The sequence below is a fragment of the Amblyomma maculatum genome, chromosome 11, assembly GCF_055883805.1.
Source record: "Amblyomma maculatum isolate TAMU_Amacu chromosome 11, ASM5588380v1, whole genome shotgun sequence".
NCBI classification, from domain to species: Eukaryota; Metazoa; Arthropoda; class Arachnida; order Ixodida; family Ixodidae; genus Amblyomma; species Amblyomma maculatum.
In genome coordinates this window covers 156,214,864-156,236,725 of record NC_139354.1, presented here as the reverse complement: position 1 = coordinate 156,236,725, position 21,862 = coordinate 156,214,864, and the positions used below count along the sequence as shown (strand labels likewise).

Genomic DNA, 21,862 nt, shown 5'->3' with positions numbered 1-21,862 from the left:
ATCCGGGATCAACGGGGCTCCGCTACTTGGCCCAGGGAGTCGCCTTCGTCGCAGCGCAACGTGAAGGCCAGGCGTGGAAGCAACCGCTGAAGGAGCAGCCTCGACGATCTGGGATCGCCGGACTTGGTAGCTCGTGACTCCGGGAGGCACAGCGGCCATCGCAGACTCTTGATTGGGTGAGTGCTGGAGTGACTACGTATTGCCAGACGAGCTACAACTGCATTCTGTTCGGGCAAAATTTTATTAATCACCACTGGGTGTGCGATTAGTGGAAGGCTTCGTAGTCAGCACTCGTCAACCATGGACAGTAAGAAGTTAAGCAAGGATGAACTGCCGCTGTTGGCAGCTGAACTTGGTTTAGAGATAAGCTTAAGTAAGACAAAGCCAGAAATTCGCCTTGCTATTGTGGAGGTGGGCTTTGAAGAAGACCTGACTGACGATTGGGAAAAGCTATGCCGAATTGAAAAAGAGAAAGCTTATGAGCGAGAGAAGCAGAGGGAGAAGGAAAAGAGAGATTGCAAAATGATAGAACTCGCGATTAAAAAGACAAGGCTCGAGCGGGCAAGGATAGAACGCGGGGAAAGTGCCGTCACACCTGAGGGAGGTAACGTAAAGATGACGAACTTTCTTCAGCCATTCAGAGTTGTCGGTGACATCGCTCTCTACCTCATGAATTTTGAGAGGATGTGCGAGAGACACAACATTAGCCGTGACATGTGGCCGGAAAAGGTAATGGCATTGCTTCCCGGAGAAACTTCGCAGGTCGTAGCAGCTTGAGTGCTAGCGAAGCGGCTGAATATGATTTAGTGAGATCAAGCCTGCTCGTGAAGTACAGGATTTCAACGCAAGAGTTCTGGAGGAGATTTCGCACGTCTTGAAAAAAAAAAAACAACATGAAAGCTTCTTGGAATTTGCCTGTACATTAAATGACAATTTAACGCAGTGGGTAAAAGGTTCAAATGTAGAGGCATTCAAAAAGCTGAAATATTGGATCTGCCTTGAACAAATTTTTGAGACTTTACCTGAAAATGTTCGTTTTTGGGTCAGAGACAGGCAAGAGGGACTGTCCGTGGAGAAAGCGGCGCAGCTTGCAGATGAATACGTGTGAAGCGGCAGCTTTAGGCCGGCTAAGGTTGGGCAAGAGATGAGAAATGAGACTCAGGGACTGAAACTCTACCATCAAGAGCAGCAGAATCCTCGTGTAGAATCCCGCATCAGAGAACGTGGTTCACTGCACCCCGATTCTTCACGCAGAGCCGACGAATCAGGTAGTAAGAAGAGTAGTGATCATACGGCAGAATTTGAAGAAAGGAGACCCTTTGCATGTTACAACTGTAAAGAGCCGGAGCATTTTGTGCGAAACTGCATGAAAGAGAGGCGGCTGTTCGCCTCAGTGAGACACCACCCGAGTAACAACAAACTCCTGAAACCGTACACTAAGGAGTGCACAGTAAATGGTCAGCTGGGCAGAGTTCTCAGGGATTCGGCCGCAACCATGGACGTAGTCCACCCTAAATTGTTGCAAAAGAAGACTATGTGTAGGAGTGTGCGTGAATACGTCAGGCAGTAAGTGAAGATTCCGTTTGTCTGCCAATGGCTAATGTTAAAATTGAGGGGCCATTTGGCATACTAAACACAGTAGCGGCTGTGTCGAAGGGTCTGCCCGAAGGCTACCTTAACCTTTTTTCAAACAGCTCGGAATCATATGAAGCGGGTTGTGGCTTCGATGACGACGAAGCCCAAGTAATGGCTTTAATTCAGGCTAAAGTGCCACAACTTTCTCAGAAGTTGATCTACATCGATCGGGACAGTTCAATTGATGCCAGCAAATCAGCTAATCCTGAGGTAGTAGTGGAACAGGATAAAAAGGGACCTGAAAGGCCGGTCTAGAGTGAGGCTGACCAAGCGCTCACGTCACAGAGCAGTCAGCGTTCTAATGAGATGGAAAGTGAGTTACGCACTTCTTTTGTCGCTCCTACTTCACGTAGCCTTGATCAGCTACTTGAGGCAAAAAGACAGAAGCTGAGGTCAGAGCAACCCGACTCTAAAGGTATTTAGTGGCGATTTGACGGAAGGCGTCTCGTCGCTGAACATTTCCTTCCGGGAGAAGAACGGTCTTTTGTACAGGTATTATGAAGACAAACGAGGAAGGAAATTTGATCAGCTTTTAGTACCTACTAGATATTGCAGGGAATTGCTGCATCTTTGCCACTACAATTTTTGGGCTGGACACCTTGGCATAAAGAAAACGAAAGCAAGGTTGCTTCAGGAGCTCTACTGGCCGGGATGTTTCAGAGAAGTTAAGGATTTGTTCCGAACGTGCGAGACTTCTCAGAAAGTGGAAAAATCGGCAGTTAAGTGGAGGGCTTCAAGAGTGAGCGTATCGATTAGTTCCGAGCCTTTCCAGAGAGTTGTGGCCGTGGTTGGACCGTTTCCGAGAGCAAAAGCAGGAAAAACCGGCTTGGTATTCCACGATATCGAATTGATATCTGAGATTCCTTTCACGTTTAAGCCATACCTGTCGTCTCCTAGGACACAAGAAGTTGTGAGGAAAGAGGTCGACATAATGCTGGAATTGGGGGTGATTAAGGAGGGAAGCAGCGATTACTGCTCTCCATGTCTGCTCGTTGCAGTTCCCGGGAAGCAGCCATGACCTTGCGTGGATTATCAAAGGGGAAAAACTCTACCCGTTGCTCAAAATCGAGGAAGGTGTGGAGCTTCTAAGCGGGGCTATGTACATCTCCTTGTTTGAATTGGTGAGATGCTACTGGCAGGTCCTTTTAACTGATAGAGCCAGCCGCTACGCAGGATTCATCACACCTCTGGGGATATTTCAGATCGTTACAATGTGTTTCGGTTTGTAAATGCTCCATCTTTTTCTAGACTGATGCATCGGGTGCTTGAAGTTCTCAGTGACTTCGCATTGCCTTATCTAGATGACGTGGCGGTATTTTCGAGGGACTGGGACTCGTACTTGGAGCACGTAAGACAAGCGTTTGAGAGATGTAGGGCCGCAGGATTGACGCCTAAAGCAGACAAGTGCCAGTTAGGCCGACCGGGTGTCACTTACTTGGGACACGAAATAGGACGAGGAAAGCGTGAGCCCCTGAAAACTAAAGTGGCGGCTATCAGTGACTTTCTCAGGCCGATAACCAAAAGGGACGTGCGATCTTTCCTCAGTATGACTGGTTACTACCAGCGTTACATCCCTAATTATTTAGAACTGGCCAGTCCACTTACAGATAGTCTGCGGAAGCAGGAGGCTGGCGTAGTCAACGGGACACGAGCCAGAGAGGAATCGTTTCAAAAGTTGAAGGAAGCTCCGACTTCGCGGCCAGTGTTGGTCTCGCCAGATTTTTCTGCACCCTTTATTCTCCATTGGCAATCGCGGCCTAGGTGTCGCACTTTCCCAGAATGACAAAAACAACGAGGAGCATCCCGTGCTGTACCTCAGTCGGAAACTGACACCGCGAGAGGAAGGGTACATCACGTCTGAAAAAGAATGCCTATAGTAGGGGCCATTCAGAAGCTCTCTTGCTACATCCAAGGTACAGAATTCACAGTTGAGACCAATCATTGTCCTTTGTCTTGGCTGAAGCAAATGTCGGGCAAGATTGGCCGACTCCTGAGATGGAGCCTCATACTGCAGGAGTTTAACTTCGGCGTAAATTACAAAAAGGGAAGCGAGAACGGGAATGCAGACGGTTTGAGCAGAGGTTTCTAGGCTACAAGGCGTTGAAAAAAAAGCCTCTCAGAACTCTCGTTCAGATTTGTGTTGTATTATTTCCATATGTTGCCGAGGGCCGAATGCTTGGTTGGTGAGGACCAGCATGGGGCAAAATTTCAGTAACGACGTCTGGAAATCGTTCGTCGCTTGGGCACCACCGACCAGTGATTGCGTGAATGTGTGCGTGCAAAGCGAGCGAGAGTATTATGCTTTGTGTTCGCCTTCTCCCTACCCTGCATCTGGGGGCGCAGCTTCGGCGAAGGACTTCATCCGGGGGAGAAGTCTGTTATGTTCCGAGTAGCTGGTGGCTGTGAACACTCTAATACTTGAACATTGTGCTGCGAGTGCGCCAGCAGACCCACCGCGCCACGGGGTGCCAGCGAGGGCGCGGTGCTCTCTTTAGGAAGGAAAGCGTCCTGCTCGGACTTGACATGTTTATGAGGGTCGCGAAGAGTGACCGTCACCTTCCCCTCTCTCCGCATTGAAACTCTGGGGTGGCCCCGGATCGGCCATCCACGAACCATCGCTTCCGGGAACCGCGGCTGGGTCACGTGACCACGAGTAGCGGTGAAGAGGTGTCTTCCTCCTGCAGCAGACGGGAACGGCTGCTCGGGGAGCTCGCTACCTTTTAAGGGCCTGGGGCCCTATTCTTTATTAGGGTCATCATCATCATCATCTGCCTGACAATACCCACGGCAGGGCGAAGTATTCTCCCATATTTCTGCACTTAACCCGGTTCTGTGCTAGTTGCATCCACTTCACCCCTGCGAACTTCTTAATCTCCCCCGCCCACCTAACTTTCTGCCGCCACCTGCTACGCTTTCCTTCCCTTGGAATCCAGTTTGTTACCCTCAGCGAACATCGGTATCCTCTCTTCGCACTACATGTCCTCCTCATGTCTATTTCTTCTTCTTAATTTCCACTAGAATGTCGGTAACGTGAGTTATTTCTCGGACCCACTGTGAACGCTTCCTATCTCTTAATGTTACCCCTACCAGTTTTCGTTCCATAGCCCTCTGCGTTGTCCTCAACTTAAGTAGAACTCTCTTGGTTAGGCTCCACGTTTCAGCCCCATAGGTGAGTACAGGGAAGATGCAACTGTTCTATACTTTCTCCTTGAGCGATACCGGTAAGCTGCTAGTCATAATCGGCGAGTGCTTGCCAAATGCGCTTCATCCCAATCTTATTCTTCTTGTTATTTCCTTTTCATGGTCCGGATCTGCGGATACTACCTGCCCTAAGTAGACATGTTCGCCTACTACTTGCAGTACTTCGCTACCTAATGTAAACTGCTGTTCTTTCCCGAGGCTGTTAAACATTACCTTAGCCTTCAGCATATTGATTTTCAAGCTTACCTTTCTACTTTTCCTGTCTAGGTCATCAATCATTATTTGCAGTTCATCCCCCGAGTTTTTTAGCACGGCAATGTCATCAGCAAATCGCAGATTACTGAGGTATTCTCCATCTACCCTTATCCTATAACTGCTCCCATTCCAAGTCTGAATACTTCCCTTAAGCAAGCTGTGAATAGTACTGGGGAGAGTGTGTCTCGTTGCCTAACACCTTTCTTTATCGGAATTTTGTTTCCTTATCCAAAACAACGGTTGCTGCGCAGCCACTATATATATCTTCGAGAACTTTCACGTACGGCTCCTCTACCCCCTGATTTCGCAATGCCTGCATCCCTGCCGAAGTTTCAACTGAGGCAAATGCTTTTTCGCAATCAATGAATGCTATGTGTAAGGGCTGTTTATATTCCGAGCATTTTTCTATCACCTGATTGACGGTATGGGTATGATCAATAGTAGGGTACCGTTTCCGAAACCCTGCTTGATTGCAGTCTAAGGTTGGCCTGGTTCTATTAGCGATTACCTTAGTAAATACCTTATACGGAACAGACAGTAAGCTGATTGGTCTGTAATTTTTAAGGTCCTTAGAGTCCCCTTTCTTATGAATGAGGATAATGTTTGCATTCTTCCATGGTTCCGGTACCGTCGATGACACCAGGCACTGCGTATACAGGGTGGCCAGTTTTTCTAGCACGATATCACCCCGTCCTTCAGCAAATCTGTAGTTATCTGATCCTCTCCCGCTGATTTCCCCCTTTTCATAGTTTTTAGTGCCTTCTTGACCTCGTCCTTCGTCACTGGTGCAACGTCTGACTGTTTTTCCCTACCGCCAATCTCATTACGGTCCTGACTACTTTGGCTACTGTAGAGATCTGTATAGAATTCCTCGGCTACTTTGACTATCTTGTCCATATTCGTTTTGACGTTGCCCGCCTTGTCCCTTATCGCATACATCTGGTTTTTGCTTATGCCCAATTTCTTCTTTACCGCTTTAAGGCTTCCCCCGTTCTTTACAGCATGCTCAATTTTCTCCATGTTATACTTCCTTATATCGGCCACCTTGCGCTTATTGATTAGCTTTGATATCTCGGCCAATTCGATCTGGTCTTTTGGATTGGAAGCTTCCATACTCTGGCGTTTCTTAATCAAATCTTGCGTCTCCTTAGACAGCTTACCGGTATCCTCTCTAACTATCCTACCGCCTACTTCTACCGCGCACTCAGTAATGATATCTCTGAAATTATTGTTCCTTGCCTCTAGGGTAATGTCGCCATCCTCAGTTAGAGCTGAATATCTCTTGTGTAGCGAGATCCTGAACTCTTCTGCCCCCACCCCCGCCCCCTTCACCGCTAATTCATTGATGGTTTCTTTCTTACTAATCTGTCGCCATCCTGGGTTAGAGGTGAATATCTATTCTGTAACGAAATCCTGAACTCATCTGCCCTCGCCCTCACCGCTAATTCTTTGATGGGTTTCTTTCTTACTAATCTGTGGCATTCCTTCTTCAGATTTAAGCTAATTCGCGGCCTCACCATCCTGTGGTCACTGAATCGCACTTTCCCGATTACCTCTACATCTTCCATAATGGGGGGGTTGAACATATTATGAAGTCCATTTCATTTTTAGTCTCCCCGTTAGGACTTTTCCGCGCCCATTTCAGGTTCTTCCGTTTGCTGAAGAAGGTATTCATAATTCGGAAGGTACTGCGCTCTGCAAACTCATCTAGTAACGCCCGCCTACTATTCCTAGAACCAATGCCATAGTCACCTACTGCCTTTTCTCCTGTTTGCTTTATCCCTACCTTGGCTTTGAAGTCGCCCATTAGTAAAGTATACTGCATCTTTACTTTTCGCATTGCCGATTCTACGTCTTCGTAGGAGCTTTCAACTGCCTGGTCATCATAACTACATGTAGCTGCATAGGCCGGTACAACCTTCAGTTTATACCGCTTATTAAGCCTAATTACGAAGCCTGCCACCATCTCATTAATACTATAGAATTCATCTATATTACCCGCTATATACTTATATACAAGGAAACCTACTCCTAGTTATCGCCTCTCTGGTAAACCTCGATAACACAGTACATGCCGATCCTTCAGTACTGTATATGCCTCTTTTGGCCTCCTAACCTCACTAAGCCCTATGACATCCCATTTCATACCCTCTAGTTCCTCTAACAGCACTGCTAAGCTGGCTTCACTAGGTAGGGTTCTAGCCTTAAACGTTGCCGGGGTCAGTTTCCAATGGTGGCCTGTCCAGCGGAGCCATAGTTTCTTAGCACCCCCTGCTGCGTCACAGGTCTGACCGTCGCCGTGGTCAGTTGTTCCGCAGCCGCTGGTGACTGAGGGCCGAGGGTTTTTCTTTGGGTCGCTTCTATCTAAATAAAGATCCGTTTAAAACCTTCACGGAGTCCGCAGCCCGTACCTCGCAATACCCTTCATTTATCTGCTGTAGCTTACGGGGGTATCGGTTCGGGCAGTCTTGAAGCCATAGGTAGCATGAGAGGGTTCTAGCACAGCTTTCGCTCTCGCTCTAAATCACGTTCTACGTGACGCTGGCGGTAACACAGGACGTTCCAGGTCCACCGCTATGGTTGAGGATGGCGCTGGTGAACACTCTCAATGTTCGTATACAGACAACACTAATACCCAAGAAAGTGGCAAGGGGGACAGCGGCCGATGTAGCTCAGTTGGAAGAGCACCGGAAGCGATATTCGGAGGCCGTGGGTTCGGTTCCCGCCATCGGCACGTTGGTTTCCTTCTACTTTGTGTTTATCCTTCTTCTAGGCAGAATACAATACTAATTTATGTGATTACCGAAGTAAAAAAATTGGCTCTAGCTTAGCTTGGTTAAGCCTGGTAATAGCGAAGCAACACGTGGGTTCTGCTATTGTACCGCTTGTGGTGATGCTCTGGCTATGCTTATGCTAGTATGGCTATGGGTCTTGACTGTGCTATGTTTCTGCTATGTTTGGCTTGGGTAAACATTCTTTTTCTTTGCAACCTGACGAAGCGTATAGGCTGGAGGCGGGATCTCATGGGCTTGACGAGAAGAGCGGAAGTCAGGCCGCGGCCGTGGTTATTTATTTATTTATTTATTTCATAATACTGCAGGCCTTATTGCCCAAGCAGGAGGGGCATACCAGGTAACAATCACACACAGAAAAAGCAAAATATACAATACACACTACAATTCGGCGAGAAAAAAGGAATCATAATAGTAATAGTAATTATTAAACAATTTGACAGTCTAACAAATAAAAATAGGCAATAACACACAGCACAATTCGGCATGAACAAAGGAAACAGATATAAAGTACTGAAAGTTGAGCAGCCTAACCAAACAAATGACCTTCCGGTGCCTTGTTAAAATTACTGCTTTGGAAAAGAAATTCTGGATCAAATTCCAATCAGAGATGGTCCGTGGGAAAAAACTGTACTTAAATGAATTTGTTCGGGCAAAGACAGGTTGCAGCATATGTTCCCTAGTGTGTCGTGTTCGTCTGGCAGTGGAAGGTTGGACAAAGTTAGGTAATGGAATATTAACTTCCTGTGACAAAATCTTACGAAGAAACAAAATTCTGTTCATTTTGCGGCGGACTGAAAGGAGCGGGATGTCATTTTCTACCATCAGCTGTTTGGGAGAATCAGATCTGCTGTACTTGTGGAAAATAAACCTGACTGCTTTCCTTTGTATCATTTCAAGAGCAGTTATGTTCTTTTTTGTGTGAGGATCCCAAATGATAGAGGCGTACTCGAGCTTAGTTCGGATGAATATGTTGTATGCCAAAAGTTTGATATTTTGGGGCGCGATTAAGTTTGCGTTTTAGGAAGCAGGGTGTCGAGAATGCCGAAGAACAAAATTGTGAGATATGCGATGACCAGTCCAGTTGATTGGTGTCAGCCCTAAATATTTATGGCTTGCTACTTCTTTAATATCTGAGCCTTGTAGGGAATAAGTAAATGGGCTAAAATGTTTTTCCTTGTTACACGTAGGAGTACAGTTTTCTTGACATTAAGTTTCATGCTGCATTCCATACACCATTTGTCAATAGCTGTCAAAGAGGCTTGAAGAATACCATGATCAGAAGTTTTCCTTATCTGCTTAAACACTATGCAATCATCTGCAAATAATCGTATGGATACAGAATTTGCAATAACATCAGGCAACTCATTTATATATATAAGAAACAGTAATGGACCCAACACGCTTCCCTGCGGTACACCCGAAGTGACACACAGTGATTCGGAAATGGCACCATTCACCTCAACAAACTGACTCCTCTTTTCCAAGTATGCCTCAATCCATTGAACTATATATTGTGGAAGACTTATTAGCTCTAATTTATGAATAAGTTTATTGTGTGGGACCGTATCGAAGGCCTTGGCAAAATCCAAGAACAATATGTCCATTTGGCCGGAATTGTCAAGGGCAGAGGATAATTCATGAACAGTTGACACAAGTTGGGTAACTGTTGACATTCTTTTTCGGAATCCATGTTAGAAAGGTGATAAAATGTTTTTGTCACTGAGAAAATCCCTAACGATACCCGCCAGAATGTGTTCTATAATTTTGCAACAGCTGCTAGTTATTGATACAGGACGGTAATTGGATAGTATTGATCGATCACCTGATTTGTGAATAGGCACTACACGTGCTACTTTCCAGTCGAATGGTAAATCGCTTGTACGGAAGGAAACTGAAAACATGTTGGCTAAATACTCAGCAATCTGTGAAGCATAGCGTTTTAAAAAAGTGTTTGGAATGCCGTCCACTCCACAGCCTTTCTTTGTGTCAAGTTGGCGTAGCATTGATAATACGCCTTCTGTTGAGATGGAAGGAATACTACTAGGATCTATACATTCTTTCGGTTTAGTAAGGACAGGTTTCAATGTGAAAACGCTTTGAAAGTAACGATTAAAAGAATCCGCAATTTTCTGGCTATCAAGTAACACAGTTTCATCCGTTTTCACTCTATTTATAACTTCCTTTCTCTTACTTAGATCTCTCCAAAATCTGCTAGGATAAGTATTTAAATATGAAGGGAGAATAACTTGGGAGTAATGGTTCTTTGCCATCATTAACTTTTATGCTAACGCGTGCTTTAATTCTTGAAAGGTTGCAGTAGGAGCCTTAAGTTGCCTACGATGTCGTTTTATTTTGCGTTTCAGGTGTATAATTTCCCGGGTGACCCAAGCATTCCTTCGATTAGGTTTTATTTTTTTCAGAGGAACAAAAGTTTCAATAGCAGAAAGTATTGATTTTTTAAACCTATTCCACAAAACATGAATATCATCGCTCTCGTTAATAACTAAAGAAGTTTGTAGGTAGTCTGTTATAGCAGTGCCGTCTGATCGATTAAAGTCTTGAATACGTACAGGTGGTAAATTCTCGGACGTCCGTTCATAGTTATAAGACCAACAAAACGACAACAAGTCATCACCTGAAATGCCACGCTCAACACTCAAAAAGCCATTGGAAAAATTTCACTGACAAAAAACAAATCAAGAAGGGCTCTCTCACGTGTGGGTTCTCTAACCATTTGATCTAAATTCAGAGCTAACATGATATCCAAGATAGTATTATTGTCATCACATTGTCCATATGCCAGACATGGCCAATTCACGCTTGGCAGGTTGAAATCGCCAGTTAATATGGTATTACAATAACGCTTTGCCAGCAGGTGATCATACAGTTTTTGAAGGTACGAATTTGCAGAGTTGGGTGGACGATAAACTGAACATAGCAGAAAGGAAGTGCCCCAAAGAGATACATTCAAAAATAAGCTTTCGTGGTCAGGTATTTGGTCTAATACAGTAACGGCAACAGAAGACTTCACTATAACGGCAACCCCTCCACCACGAGAACACCGGTCACGCCTGTATACTTTGTAACCAGTTGGAACAATTGTATCGCTAGAGATGCCATCATGTAACCAAGTTTCTGTAAGGACGACTATATGAGGGTCATATGAAAGAAGCAGGCATTCCAGGCTATTAGTTTTATTCACGATACTTCTGACGTTGAGCGAGAGCATGCGTAGTTGACGCTGCAGAGTCTGTGACCGCTATCTATCTGATTGAACGGTCCGTCGAGCCGGCATTCGCATGTTGCACGAATCACCCCAAACGTAAAAGGCTTTATCAACACGTAGTTTATCTCCAACTAGATTTACTTTTTTGCCAGCGTCCTTCTCTGCTTTTCCGCTTTGCCAAAGTAATTTGCGCTTTCTTAAAGTTTCTGGCGAGAAGTCATTTTGAATAGAAATACCAGAATCTTTTAGCTTCCGTACGTTACGCCAAACCATTTGCTTCTCAAGGTAGTTCTGGAAGTAGAGAATAACTGGGCAAATAGAGGCTCCTCGCCCCATTCTGTGAATGCGTGCTACAGACAAGCAATCAACACCCAATTTTTGATTAAAGACCTCATCAATTGCCTTCCGTCGCAGGTCGTCTTCCGTTTCATCATCCTGTTCGTTAATGCCAAACACAACTAAGTTATTTCTTCGACTACGATCTTCCAAATCCGCTAGACGTGACCTCTGCGATTTAAGTTCTTCTCGGTATTTTGCAACAATTTCTTGCAGCCTTTGTATCTGCTGCGAATTTTTGTGTACTTCCTTAATATTCTCTTCTACCTTCTCCATGCGCACACCAAATTCAAACACAGCTTTCTCAGTATTCTCCAGTCTTTGCTTAATATCTACTAGATCGCTGCGAATTATTTTCTGACCTTCCACTAGTAGCTCTAACATTTCCGCAACAGAAGGACCAGGGTTTTCCTCTATATCGCCACAAAGCAATAACTTACAAACATGAAAGCAGTCAGCAGCAATAAATAAATGCGCCGCGCAAGGCGACGGCGTGAGATGGGGCCCCGTTTTTTAACAGATAGTATGATGGATGGATGGATGGATGGATGGATGGATGGATGGATGGATGGATGGATGGATGGATGGATGGATGGATGGATGGATGGATGGATGGATGGATGGATGGATGGATGGATGGATGGATGGATGGATGGATGGATGGATGGATGGATGGATGGATGGATGGATGGATGGATGGATGGATGGATGGATGGATGGATGGATGGATGGATGGATGGATGGATGGATGGATGGATGGATGGATGGATGGATGGATGGATGGATGGATGGATGGATGGATGGATGGATGGATGGATGGATGGATGGATGGATGGATGGATGGATGGATGGATGGATGGATGGATGGGGTGGATGGGGTGGATGGATGGATGGATGGATGGATGGATGGAATATAGGAGCGTCCCCTTTGAAACGGGGTGGTAGCAGTAGCTATCATGCTCATTTTCCTCCCTATGTCTTAATTATTGATTTAGAATAGTTAACTAAACCATCATTCTATTTATGAAATTTTGTTCCTACATTACTAACATTATGTCACTTCTCTGCTTTTAAAGGCCCACTGTCCACCCTCCGGTCGAAAATATTTTCTTCCCCGGTGACTGTGAGGCTTCGCCCCTAGAACGCAAGGCCGCAAAATGTTTTTGAAAAGAGTAACTAATAACGCAGTTACAGCCACCGCAATCACCCGATTTTCTCATGCTTCTATCCTTCCGTTCCCTGGCATAGGTTTTTCACTCTCCTGCCCGAGGTCTCTAGCCTCCGCAAGACAAATTCCCCTTCCTCCTCCGCGTTTGGCGGAAGGTGGGGCACGGTACTCCGCGAGCGCGAAAAAAAAAAAAAGAACGGCCGAGGGAGCGCGCGCCGCTGGATTCAGTCTGGCCGTGGCGAGGGAAAAGCGCGCAGCGAGCGGTAGACACCCATCCTTCTCCCGTCAGTCAGCGAGACGGACCAATGGACGTCGTTCGCGGTACGTACGTCATTACTGTGGCCCGTCGGGCCAGCGCAGGAAACGGGGAACCTGGCTTTCTAAAGGAGAGCATGAGAGAGCTTTGATTTGTATTTTCGATGTTTTGCGGCGCGCGTGTCACTGTAGCATTTTGCACAGACTGTCTCCGGTACCTGATCGAAACACTGGGCTCCTTCGCCTAAAAGGGCCTTCCCTGGACAGTGGCCATTTAAGCCACCAATCTTCCGGTCGTTTTTTCCTAGTTTTCACCGCCAGTTTATTCACTCGGCCACTGTTATCTCTAAATCCCAGAGCTTCAGGAACAGTGATTGCACCTGCACCAACTTCCGGATGGATACCATTACATTCGAGTATAATATGGTCAATTGTTTCACTGAAGTTTCCACATATAGCACATGCGTCATCTCCATTGTTGAATTTCTTTTTGTAACTGAGTGTTCTAAGGCACCCTGATCTAGCTTCAAAAAGTAGGGCACTGCCTCTTGAGTTATCAAAGAAATCTTCCTTCCTGATCTGCATTTTCCACTTTCGGTATAATTCCACACTCTGTTTCTTTTCCATAGAATTTATCCAATTTTTACCTTCTGTGTTTTTTACCTGTTGCTTAATGCTCTTTATTTCTCCCTCCTTGTTACTAGCATAATTACTAGTTAGTTTCCTAGTTCTTTTCCTCCATTGTGAGTCAACGCTTTTTAGGTACAGATATTTAAATACTTTAGCTGCCTATCTGTTACTGTCCAATTTCCTCAGGCGTTCCTCATATATTTTACTCTGAGCTTCCCGCACTTCGAAAGATACCCAGCCCATATCTCCCTGTACCGCCTCATTTGTAGTTTTGCCGTGGGAACCTAGTGCTAATCGTCCAACGGATCTCTGATTTGTTTCTAATGTCGACTGTACCTCTGATTTTAGCACAAAACCGCAATTCCGAAAGTAAGTCCGGGCACTGTCGGAAAGGCGCAGTCAATGAAAACGCCACTGTTGTAAAGGCGTAGTCAATGGGAACCCCGCTCCCGAGTGATGCATCTGACAGCGTAGCCAGGCCAAAAGAACGCCGGTTTATTTCCAGATCAAGGAGTAATATATAGTCAGAGGGGTGAGGGGAAAGAAGGAAAGAAAGAATAAAAGATTGGTGCCGTTGCCGGATCATAGATGGCGATAGCATACCTTCCTACTAATAACCATAGCGATCCACAGGTTTCTTGACCCGGGTTGACCTGCGCAGCTGTGTCTCTTGGGGAGCAGGGTCTGCGGGCTCTGACGCGGATGCGTTGTTCTGAATAGCCAGCGGATGGTACACTGGTTCTGCTGCTGGACTGTCTCTACCCGTGAGTGTGGATCCATCGACGTTGCGCTTGCGGATTTGATCAGCATGACGACGGACCACCACATTATCCTCCGTCTTGACGGTGACTAGTCGAGCTCCTGTTGTTGACTTCACCTTTCCGGGTGTCCACTTGTCACCAACACCGTAGTTACGGACTAGTACAGGGTCCCCCGGAGCTAAACTCCCGCTGGCGTCGTCCGACTCTGGTGTAGCTGCTCTGCTCTGGACAGGTTTGTTCCTGAGAGGAAAACACGTCAAGTCTGATGCGTAGTCGATAACCTAACAGTAACTCTGAAGGTGATAGGCTCGACTGCCTTGGGGCATTCCGGTATCGACCCAAAACTCGTGCGAGTGCGGTTGAGAGTTCCACGCCAGGCATCTTCTTTAACCCATCCTTAACCGTTCTGACCGCGCGTTCTGCCAGCCCATTGCTTTGTGGGTTGTAGGGCGGTGTTCGAATGTGGGCAATGCCATTCCTGTTCATGAATTCGGCGAAATCCGACCCGGTAAAAAGCGTGCCGTTATCAGTTACTACAGTGCGCGGTAGTCCGAACTGGCTGAAGAGCGTACGCAGCGCGTTTACCGTGCTGCTTGACGTTGCACGCGAGAGTGGAATAGCCTCGATCCATTTGCTGTGGGAATCAACCACGATCAGCAACATTTTGTCCCTGATAGGTCCAGCGAAATCGAGGTGCAATCGGGACCATTTTTCTTCTGTAGCTGGCCAGTTTACTGGTTCACGTGCTGGAGGCATTGGTAAAGCCTGGACAGTTTCTGCATTCATCGGCTATTCGGCTAATGTCCCGGTCGATCTCCGGCCACCAAAATTTGGACCGTGCTACCTTCTTCATGGTGCAGACGCCCTGATGGGCTTCGTGCAATATCATCAGCAGTCTACAGCGCGCCTGTTTGGGGACTACTACACGATGTCCCCACAGTAGGAGGCCATCCTGAACAGATAATTCATGTCGCTTTTTGTAGTAATGCAACATCTCAGTGTAACCGCGGAGCAACATGCCTTGGGCCAACCCTCGTGGACGTACCTGCGGACAAGTGCTAGTACCACGTCCGTTTCTGTGAGTGACCGCAATTCTTCTATAGTGATGGCCGACTGGTCCCACTGGTCGATGGCGAGGACAAACTCTGCGTCTCATTCCGGTGCGGTCTCCGTTTCCTGCAAAGTTTGAGGTAAACGGCTTAGGGTGTCCGCGTTAACCATCATTTTTCCGGATTTGCAAAGCAGCTTGTATTTGTACGCTCCCAGCAGAAGAGCCCATCTTTGTATTCTCGCGGCGGCCATGATGGGGGTCTGACGATCCATTCGTAGAAGGCCGAGCAGTGGCCGATGATCCGTCATCAGGGTGAACTCCCGGCCAAGGAGGTAGTCCCGGAAACGTGAAACACCAAAAACGAGAGCCAACGCTTCACGTTCGATCTGAGGATACTTTTTTTCGGCCGAAGTTAAGGTCCGGGACCGAAATCCGATGGGCCTCATTTCCCCATTAAGCGATGGAAAAGTGCAGCTCCCACACCGTGAGGCGAGGCATCGCATTCCAAAAGTAGTTCGAGCTTCGGATTGAAATAGGTCAACACAGGGGCTGCGCAAAGAGCCTTTTTCGACAGTTCGAATGCTACTTGTTCTTTATCGCTCCACATCTACCTGGCTCCTTTCGTCAGTAGCTTATACAAAGGCGCAAGTAAGGTGGACAGGTTAGGGAGAAACTTATTGTAGAAGGTGATAAACCCAAGAAAGGCACGCAACTCTAACATTACGCGGAGAAGGGGCTAGTCTGATAGCGTCGATGTTCTTTTCAACCGGGTGCAACCCGTTTTTATCAATGCGGTGACCGAGATATGTTACTGTTTGCTCGGCGAAGCGACATTTGTCAGCGCGCAGCTTAATGCCATTTTCCCTGAAGCGTTGCAGTACTGCTTTCAGGTTTGAGTCATCTTTGCTCTTGTCTGCTATCAGCACATCGTCAAGATAGACCTGCACGCCGGTTGACCCTTGGAGCACGGATTCAATTTTCCGCTGAAAGATTGCTGGCGCAGAAGAGATTCCAAATGGTAGCCGATTGTAGCAGTATAGCCCTTTTTGAGTGTTGATGACGGCCAGTTTCCGCCACTCCTCGTCTAACGCGACCTGGCTATAGGCATCTCGTAGGTCTAGCACACTGAACCGTTCTCCTCCCGCTAAATTGGCAAACATGTCGTCCATAACTGGTAGAGGGTATTGCTCAATCTCACACACAGGATTTAGTGTGGCTTTAAAATCTCCGCAAAGGCGCACTGAGCCGTCCTTCTTCAAGACGGGAACAATGGGTGTGGCCCATTCCGAATATGGTACAGGAGATATTATCCCTGCTTCCGTAAGCCTATCCAACTCCTGTGAAACTTTTTGTTTGTACGCAAAAGGAACCTTCCTTGCCTTGAAAAACTTCGGGGTTGCTCCGCTCTTGAGATGAATCCGTGCTGGCGGGCCTTTCAAGAGTCCGGTGCTCTCGCCGAAAAGATCAGCATAGCTGTTCAGAATTTCCCCGGCAGGTTGATGGGCAGCTGGCGGAACCGTGCTGGCCACGCTAGTCTGCGCCTTTACGTGTAGGAGAGTCATTCCGGTGTCCTCCAGTTTCTGCAATAAATCCCGGCCACAAACACTGGGGCCTTTGCAGTTTAACACCACCAGATTGCATTCCACTGTAGTTGCTTGATAACACACGTCCATGTTCATGACGCCCAGCACTGGTAGCTTTCCGAGATCGCACGATAACTTTATCGGCGATTTCGTGAGCGGAGGCCATTCATTGCGATGTTTTCATAAATAGCTTTTGAAATGACGCAGACTGGGGATCCTGTATCAATGTCCATTTTTAGGTCAACGCCGTTCCATGTGAATGTTTCCTGAATGGCGGTAGCAGCGTCTGCGCCGCCGTACGGAGGGACCATATCTGCGATGTACTGCTATCACTGTCTTCCGATTCCTGCCGCTTCTGTGCTTCCATGGTACCAGTTCTGTTAACGCTGTCAGCCGCTGAGCACATCTTCGCTAGATTCCCGTATCGTCTGCATTTGAAACATTGCCGTCTGTTAAAGCGACATACTGCAGTCTTGTGGCCGTAGTTACCGCAGCACTGGCATTGCGTTCGTGGTTGCGTTCGTATCTCTGATTGGCGCCGATGAGTTATCTTGAACACGTTTGGATCCCGAGCCTTCCCGGTTATGCCTCGCGAATCAAGTTCGGCGCTTTCTGCAGCTAGTGCTAGAGCCTCTGCTTCCTTTAGCGACAGGTCTTTTATTGCCAGAAGCTGCTTTTGTAAACTCTTTGATCTGGCGCCACACACGATGCGGTCTCTGATCACTCTGTCTAGCATAGACGAAAAATTGCAGTTCTGTGCTATTTGTCGTATAGCGACAATAAATTCCTGCACGGATTCTTCTTTCTGATAGCGGTTGAAGAACTTCAAAACTTTCTGCTATTTCGTTTGGTGTAGGATCATAGTAGATGTTCAAGGTCTCGACTACCTTGTCGTAGCTCAACGAACTTGTTTTTGCTGGCGCTACTTTACTGCATAAAACGGTCTTCGTCCCAAGAGCGGCTACTAGTAAAGCCCTCTACTTTGCATCAGCTGAGATTTCAATGGCCTCAAAGTACGCTTCTACTTTCACCAGGTAAGCTTGCCACTTATCTTTTTCCTCATCGATGTCCGGTAGCTTGTGACCCATGTCTGGCGCTGTCCTGGGCCCGATATCCTTGCTTCAGCCTCGTCGCCACTGTTGGAAAGGCGTCGTCAATGGGAACGCCGCTGCCGAGTGATGCATCTGACAGCGCAGCCAGGGCAAAAGAACGCCGGTTTATTTCCAGATCAAGGGGTATTATATAGTCAGAGGGGTGAGGGGAAAGAAGGAAAGAAAGAATGAAACGATTGGGGCCGTTGCCGGTTCATAGATGGCGATAGCAGGCACCAAAATTCCTTTCTAGATAGCCCTCAAAACCTCATACCTATAGTATCCCCACAATGCCTTATGCTTCATTATCCCGGCATTCCTTCGCCCTTTGGCCTTAAGTGATTGCTCATGCTTTCCAATGTATGCCAAACCTTTATATTCTGCTGCTCTAGGTATTTTAAGGCCTTGTATTTTAAGACCATGATCAGTTGAGCCATTGAAAATCATCAGACCCGACTTAACTGCACTGAAACTGAAGCCTAGAGCGTCCCCTTTGTCTCCGCAATACTTAATAAGAGTTTGCAATTCTTCCAGACTCTCAGCTAACAGCACAATATCGTCTGCATACATCAAACCGGGGAGGCGCTGCTCTACCGCCCTTCCACCTAATCTATATGACAGGTTAAACGCTAGGTTACTGTCTTGTATCCTCCGTTCCAGGTTTATCATATAAAACATGAACAGCACCGGTGATAGAGGACAGCCTTGCCTTAATCCTTTGTATACTTCGACATCCTCCGTACTTCTTATCCCTTCCCACGTAATTTCTACTTTGTTATCCCGGTATATTTCCTGTAGGAACTATTATCTCATAACCGATACCTTCTTCTTTTAATATGTTCCACAGGAGTTCCCTGCTTACGTTGTCGTACGCCCCGTTTATGTCCAGGAAGGCCAAATACAAAGGTCTATTTTCCACTCTAGGTATTTCGATGCATTGGGTAAGCACGAAAAGGCTATCATCTAAGCGCCTACCATTTCTAAAGCCGTTCTGAAGTTCTCCGAGTATCTTGTTACTTTCAACCCAAGCTTGCACCTTTAATTTCACCGCCTGCATGACTAACCTGCACATAACAGATGCTATGGTAAACGGCCTGTAGGATTTTATGTGCATCCTGTCGCCTTTCCCTTTATAAACCAAATTCATTTTACTCTGCCGCCAGCTGTCCTGAATTTGCTTATTCGTTATGACTGTTTCCAGAGCTTTTAACAACGTTTCCTTACTTTTTGGACCGAGTTCATTAATCAGCTTGATCGGAATTCCATCTATTCCTGTAGATGTGTTTTTAGGAATATGTGTTCTGCCTTTTTCCAGTTTACATTGTTCAGTTCTAAGCTGCTTTGTATTCTGCTAACTTGTGTTGCTTCCTGATTTGCGGAGATTACCCTATCGTCGCTCTTAAATGACTCGGCTATAACTGATGTAATGTAGTTCACTGCGTTATCTCCCTTTAAAAATTTCCTTCGTTACCTTGAATCCGATACTGCTTTCTTTGATTCTTCTTCCCTAACCAGCTTATATGGTTCCAGAATTTTCTTGCTCCGCCTCTAGAGGCATCGTGTATATCAGCCATCCAGCGATCGGTGAACTGTCTTATTTTACTTTGGACGAGGGCCTGTACCTCAAGTTTCTTTTGTCGATATGATTCCCATTTTTGGTCGATTTCCTCCTGAGAAGCCAGTGCTTTCTCTGCCTCTCGGTGTTCCCTTGAAGCAGCCCGTCGTTGTTCAATGGCTTCCCTGATTTCCTTATTCCACCAGCTCCGTGGCTTCCTCTTTCCATTCCAGCGGTTTGCTTCTTTAACCTCCTGAATTTTCCTCCTTATGAGTAGTTCTACCTGTTCATAATCCCAGTCTTCCATGGGGCTTTTCTCCATTGCTTCCTCTATGTCTGCTGCTATCTGCACTATTTGATCGTCGTTTTATTTCGCGTTTACGTTTTGTCTAAGTTCCATTTCTCTTTTCATCAAGGGCCCCATCTCCAGACTAATACGTTTATGATGACTTCCCAGACTACACTTCCCTTCTTCTTCTATTTCCATTTTTCTGACCTTGCTATAAATTTCCTGCGACATTGGACAATAGTCAATGGTCGTCTGCGTGTTGCGGACTTCACATTTTGTTTCTCTATTTACTATAACTAGATCGTGTCGCTCACAGAAATCTAGCATTAGCTTCCCGTTACAATCCGTGTATCCATCCAGATCGTCGATGTGGCCGTTCATGTCCCCAAGTAGAATAATATTGGCCCCGTTTCCAAACTGGCTTATATCGTCACTGAGACATTCAACAAGATCCCTGTTTTCTTGCCTGCATTGATGTCCTGTTCCTAAATAAACTGCCCCTAGCCATGTCCTTATGCCGGCAATTGTTCCTGAAACCCAGATATGTTCTTTACAAGATGATTTAATTCTTTGCCAATTTGTTCCCTGGTGTATCAACATACCTACCCGTCCACCTTTTTTTTTTGCGTTCTCATTCTGTTGCACCCTTCCCAGACGTAGCCTTCTATAAACGGCGGATCTTCTAGATCCCTGAGGTGAGTCTCGCAAAGAGCGTACACACCAATTTTGTCATCCTTCAAATGGTGTTCTATCTCTAGCCATTTCGCTCATTTTCTACCTCCTTGCATGTTTATGTAGCTGATCCTGGTGTTAAATTTCTTTTTCGTACTTTTCTTTCTCGACCTACTCTTTGCCATTTTTAGAGGCTCAGCCTCCATTATTACACTTTCTTCTGCTTCACTTCTAACTACCTCTGTGCACGGAGTCCTCGCGGACCCCCTAAAAAAGCTACAGCCCTGCCTTCCAGGCGCCAGCCGATCTCTGCTCCCACCCTTCTGTTAGAATGAATGTCATCTCGCTGAAAAGCCCTACCAAAACTTGCTTTATGTACCTCCCTGTTTACCTCAACCACTTCGAAACGCTTTGTCACAACGTCTTTTTCCATCTTTCCGTTCAATCCTAGCACCTCTGGTACAACTATCTGCGTCTGCTGTGCTATCTCCCTGATCTCGTCAACTCCCTTAGCTAAACGTTCCACCACTCCTGCAGCGTCACCATTTAGGGCATCGTTTAGCCCCGCGGCTACTATTACCATACTGCGCTCTGCGGAATTCTTCAACAGCCTATTTTTACTCTCTTTTAGCACTGCCCTCATTGTTCTCCCTGGGAAGGCTCCAACCAACACTCTCTTATCCCCCCTTAACACGTTCCAAGATATCTCTCTTGCACCTGTTCATGTTAGAATCTCCGGCGATAAGCACCTGGGGCCTTTTCTCTCCCTCTCCCAACTGTTGGCTCCTGCTTTTGGTTATCTGTGTCCTTATCTCTGGGATTTTTATTCTTCCTCACTTCTTCCTTTTTTTCCGGTGTCTTAGCTGCTTCTAAATAACTGACGGTTCGGATCCGCCTGACCTACTTTGCTTATGCCTTCCATGCCAGTGCTGGCCCCAGCCACGTGGCCCGCATTGGAATGTTCGTCCTCGTTGGTTCCAAGGATAAAGTCTGCCTTTTTTTTCTTCAATTTGAGTAAGCTGTCCAAGCAGTTTCTTATTTTCCGCCCTTAACAAACGTACTTCATTTTCTAAATAATCCACACGATACACTAAACTGCCCCTTTCTTGATCAAATCTATCTAGACGCGCACTCAGTACGCACCACCGACACAAAAAGTCGCTTCCTTCCGCTTCACCTACACTGTCAAAACGCGTTTCCTTTAGATTAATCTGCGCCTCACACTGAGTACACTTTACCTTCTTTTGATTGCACATCTTAAGCGCTCATCGACTGAACTATATCTATTACGAATTCTCAGAATATACAAATTGCCAAAAGAAGACACAAGAAACGACAAGCAAACACGCGTTAAAAACC

General features: G+C 46.4%; 1 pseudogene; it reads left to right on the top strand.

Annotated features, from left to right (window-relative positions):
* The window catches only part of LOC146175231 (uncharacterized), a 154,413-nt pseudogene that overhangs the window by 34,713 nt on the left and 97,838 nt on the right, over positions 1–21,862 (top strand).